Source organism: Leptidea sinapis, chromosome 45 (assembly GCF_905404315.1).
Source record: "Leptidea sinapis chromosome 45, ilLepSina1.1, whole genome shotgun sequence".
NCBI classification, from domain to species: domain Eukaryota; kingdom Metazoa; phylum Arthropoda; class Insecta; order Lepidoptera; family Pieridae; genus Leptidea; species Leptidea sinapis.
In genome coordinates, this window is record NC_066309.1 from 8,786,421 (window position 1) to 8,791,420 (window position 5,000).

Below are 5,000 nucleotides of genomic sequence, written 5' to 3' on the forward strand. Positions count from 1 at the left end.
AAAAAGAGTGAAAAACGCACGCGACAAAAATACAAAAACGCGCACAACACCAACCACCCCCAGCCACAACAACTGCTGCTGTTTTATTATTCTCGTCGTCGTCATCGTCATTCATATTTTATTTAATATATATTTATATTTGAGTAAGTTTGTGAATGCGCGCGATGATAACGACGATGATATAATAACAATACGGTTGTTGGTACTCTCGGGGCAGAGAGCTGGTGTGTCTGTGTCTGTGTTTGTGTCGCGCGTTGTTTTATATGTTCTTTTTTTACAATATAAAAAATGAGACAGACTCACCGCGCTGTGTCGATCGAGCGTTTTCGAGTTTCCCTATGCGGATGATATTTGATTTGGTGATTTGAAAGGTTTTTTGTGATTTCGTTTCTCATAATTCCTCTCTTCACTCTCTCTACAGTATCATACGCTGCGGCGATCCTCGTCACGTTGAAAGCGATCGTGTAAATTTTTTGCGCGCACCAAGACGCCGACTGGGCTTCGACGGTTTCCCTCTGTTAAGATTTTTAACGTGAGGGCCCGCAAGCCGGAACGCGTCGCGCATTTCACGCGTGCGAGACGTTCACGCTCCTCTCAAGCACCGGGCGTCGATCCGATTTGTGATCACGACGTGTACCGATATTAATACGTTGATACCGCTTCTATTGCGTGTCATCATTTTTATTATTACCCGAAGGGACTCTCGTTACTGAACTTTCATAACATACAATCGGCCCATCGCCGATTTATGATTCGTTCAACGCGCACCGTATGCCTTTGAGATATATAGTATACAGTGCGCGAACGGATATCTCACGATATGTTCAAGATGTCATAGTCGCGACGCCCTAAGGGGAGATCGCGACGCATGACGCGCTGAGCGCGACAACAATCGTTGTTTGCAGCAGCTCCCTGGTTGATCCTGCCAGTAGTTATATGCTTGTCTCAAAGATTAAGCCATGCATGTCTCAGTGCAAGCCGTATTAAGGCGATACCGCGAATGGCTCAATATATCAGTTTTGGTTCCTTAGATCTTACTCAGTTACTTGGATAACTGTGGTAATTCTAGAGCTAATACATGCAATCAGAGCTCTGACCAGTGATGGGATGAGTGCTTTTATTAGATCAAAACCAATCGACGGAGGGCCTCGCGTCCGAAGTCGTTAATTTTGATGAATCTGGATAACTTTTGCCGATCGCATGGTCCAGTACCGGCGACGCATCTTTCAAATGTCTGCCTTATCAACTTTCGATGGTAGTTTCTGCGACTACCATGGTTGTCACGGGTAACGGGGAATCAGGGTTCGATTCCGGAGAGGGAGCCTGAGAAACGGCTACCACATCCAAGGAAGGCAGCAGGCGCGCAAATTACCCACTCCCGGCACGGGGAGGTAGTGACGAAAAATAACGATACGGGACTCTTACGAGGCCTCGTAATCGGAATGAGTACACTTTAAATATTTTAACGAGGAACAATTGGAGGGCAAGTCTGGTGCCAGCAGCCGCGGTAATTCCAGCTCCAATAGCGTATACTAAAATTGTTGCGGTTAAAAAGCTCGTAGTTGCATTTGTGCGCCGCGCTGTCGGTGCATCGCATCCGCGGTGATACTGACACGTCTGCGGAGCATATCGTCGGTGAGCCGGCGGTAAAACGCCGGTTCAATATCAAAATCCTATCGCGGTGCTCTTCAGTGAGTGTCGAGATGGGCCGACAATTTTACTTTGAACAAATTAGAGTGCTCAAAGCGGGCTCAAAATGCCGCTTGAATATTTCGTGCATGGAATAATAGAATATGATCTCGGTTCTATTTTGTTGGTTTTCAGAACTCCGAGGTAATGATTAATAGGGATAACTGGGGGCATTCGTATTGCGACGTTAGAGGTGAAATTCTTGGATCGTCGCAAGACGAACATCAGCGAAAGCATTTGCCAAAGGTGTTTTCATCAATCAAGAACGAAAGTTAGAGGTTCGAAGGCGATTAGATACCGCCCTAGTTCTAACCGTAAATATGTCATCTAGCGATCCGCCGACGTTACTACAATGGCTCGGCGGGCAGCTTCCGGGAAACCAAAGATTTTGGACTCCGGGGGGAGTATGGTTGCAAAGCTGAAACTTAAAGGAATTGACGGAAGGGCACCACCAGGAGTGGAGCCTGCGGCTTAATTTGACTCAACACGGGAAATCTCACCAGGCCCGGACACCGGAAGGATTGACAGATTAACAGCTCTTTCTTGATTCGGTGGGTGGTGGTGCATGGCCGTTCTTAGTTGGTGGAGCGATTTGTCTGGTTAATTCCGGTAACGAACGAGACTCTAGCCTGCTAAATAGGCGTCGTCATTTAGGTGTGCGCGGCTTCAGGGTCGCGCAACTCACTGGCGGCGTATTAAAATTCTTCTTAGAGGGACCGGCGGCTTCGAGCCGCACGAGATTGAGCAATAACAGGTCTGTGATGCCCTTAGATGTCCTGGGCCGCACGCGCGCTACACTGAAGGAATCAACATGTTCTCCCTGGCCTAGAGGCCCGGGCAACCCGTTGAAACTCCTTCGTGCTGGGGATTGGGGTTTGCAATTATCCCCCATAAACGAGGAATTCCTAGTAAGCGCGAGTCATAAGCTCGCGTTGATTACGTCCCTGCCCTTTGTACACACCGCCCGTCGCTACTACCGATTGAATGATTTAGTGAGGTCTTCGGACCGACACGCGGTGGCTTCGCGGCCGTCGGCGTTGCTGGGAAGTTGACCAAACTTGATCATTTAGAGGAAGTAAAAGTCGTAACAAGGTTTCCGTAGGGGAACCTGCGGAAGGATCATTAACGTGTAACGGTCGCGTGCGCGAGCGTTGTCGCCGACACGCTTCGCTCACAGCCGACTGTTGACGATGATAACTTCAATCACGTGTCAATCACTGATTATTTTCGCGCTCGCGATGTGCTCTCTGTGCTACGTTGTCGCGTTTGCCGCGCGCGCGCTGACATCTCCCGCCGCATGTGGGGGGTGTCCGGCACGACGTCTCCGGCACGACGCTTCGGCGGGCGCGGTTCGCATGTACGCGACGCGCGTGCGTCTCGCGACGCGCTCATGTCGAGTGCGAAGCGAGTCGAGATCACGACGTACGCGCAATGCGTGCGTCACATAATATTTTGTTACACACAGAGATCGTTCACGTATTTTCTAAATATAAAAAACTATTACCCTGAACGGTGGATCACTTGGCTCGCGGGTCGATGAAGAACGCAGTTAACTGCGCGTCATAGTGTGAACTGCAGGACACATTTGAACATCGACATTTCGAACGCACATTGCGGTCCGTGGAGAAATATCCAGGACCACTCCTGTCTGAGGGCCGGCTGCATAAAAGAATACGACGACGCCGTCGCTGTATGCTGACAACACTGTTTGCGCGCCTAAAAAACGTGTAAAACGAGTGACGGTCTTCGGGCCGGGCTCGGGTAAACCCCGCCGGTTTTCCGGGGCCCGCTCGATCCGTTCGAAAATGTAAAATAAGCCGCAACGCGTGGTGCTGCTCGCGTGCAACGCCGTCTCCGCCTCACGCCCGACGTGGGTCACGGAGACGGGCGCGGTACCGGGGCGCGCTCGTTCGCTGTCACACGCGGATATCTCGTGATTAATTTTAATTAATCTATGCAGAGCTCTCTATGTGAACGGCGTGCGTGGCTGCGCCTTCGGTTCGCGTCCCGTGCGCTGCACGTGTTATTTCGGCCCGACGTGAGCGTGCAAACGAGTAGGCGGACTCGACGTCCGAAGGGCGCTTCGATCGCGGTACGTGCGCGGGTCGACGATACGTCGTTGAGACTTATTGGCGGCGCGCGCACGACGGTGTCGCTGCGCTGACGGATATCGTGTCTGCCTCATACTTTTTATCGTTGGCCTCAGATCAGGGAGGATCACCCGCCGAATTTAAGCATATTAGTAAGCGGAGGAAAAGAAACTAACCAGGATTCCCTCAGTAGCGGCGAGCGAACAGGGATAAGCCCAGCGCCGAATCCCGCGGTCGTCACGGTCGCGGGACATGTGGTGTTAGGGAGGTTCCGCTTTCTCGCGGTCGCCGCTCCCGTCCAAGTTCGTCTTGAACGGGGCCGTTTTCCCATAGAGGGTGCCAGGCCCGTAGCGACGGAGCGAGTCCGCGAGAGGGACTCTCCTCAGAGTCGGGTTGCTTGAGAGTGCAGCCCTAAGTGGGTGGTAAACTCCATCTAAGGCTAAATATAACCGCGAGACCGATAGCGAACAAGTACCGTGAGGGAAAGTTGAAAAGAACTTTGAAGAGAGAGTTCAAGAGTACGTGAAACCGTTCAGGGGTAAACCTGCGAAACTCGAATGAACGAACGGAGAGATTCATCGTCACTCCGGGGCGTACGGCGGCGTGCCGCGATGTGCGCGAGACTCGTGCTCGCGTTCACCGGTCGCCGCCGTTGACGCACCCGGACGGCGTGCACTTCTCTCTTAGTACACATTATGCATCGCGACCCGTTCGTCTGTTCGGCCTAAGCGTTGTCCGGGAGCCGGGCGGCTGCGCGTTCACGCGCACAGCCGTCCGACCGTGACGATCGCCGGCCGGCGGCGGACGGTACTTGTCATGAAACGCGCACGCGTCTCCATCCGGGGACGCGTCCGGCCCGACGCGAGCGAGAGTCGTCGTCGACATCCTGCCCTTGTGCGGATGCTGACGCGACGCCGCTGTCGTCGCAGCCGTGTAGTCTCGGACTGTGCGCGTATCAGTCGGCGATGTTACTGTTTCGGGCACTCGCAGGACCCGTCTTGAAACACGGACCAAGGAGTCTAGCATGTGTGCGAGTCATTGAGTTATGAATTCAAACAGACAAAACTGAAAGGCGCAACGAAAGTGAAGGCGCGCGCTTGTCGCGCGCTCAGGGAGGATGGAGCGTCGGTCGTCAAAAATCGATCTCTCGCACTCCCGAGGCGTCTCGTTTCCAATCAGCGAATGCGGGCGCGCTCTGAGCACAGATGCTGGGACCCGAAA

General features: G+C 52.7%; 3 non-coding genes across 3 annotated transcripts in view; all 3 read left to right on the plus strand.

The window, feature by feature from the left end:
• The first annotated feature begins 909 nt into the window (after positions 1–909).
• LOC126977649 (small subunit ribosomal RNA) lies at positions 910–2,814 on the plus strand. The gene has a single exon (XR_007732323.1). It is a non-coding gene; the product is annotated as a small subunit ribosomal RNA (ribosomal RNA).
• A 376-nt stretch (positions 2,815–3,190) lies between these two features.
• LOC126977573 (5.8S ribosomal RNA) lies at positions 3,191–3,347 on the plus strand. Its single transcript, XR_007732247.1, has one exon. It is a non-coding gene; the product is annotated as a 5.8S ribosomal RNA (ribosomal RNA).
• A 539-nt stretch (positions 3,348–3,886) lies between these two features.
• Positions 3,887–5,000, plus strand: part of LOC126977703 (large subunit ribosomal RNA) — a 3,975-nt gene continuing 2,861 nt past the window's right edge. Inside the window, exon 1 of the ribosomal RNA XR_007732374.1 lies at positions 3,887–5,000. This exon is cut by the window's right edge and continues 2,861 nt beyond it. This is a non-coding gene — a ribosomal RNA (large subunit ribosomal RNA).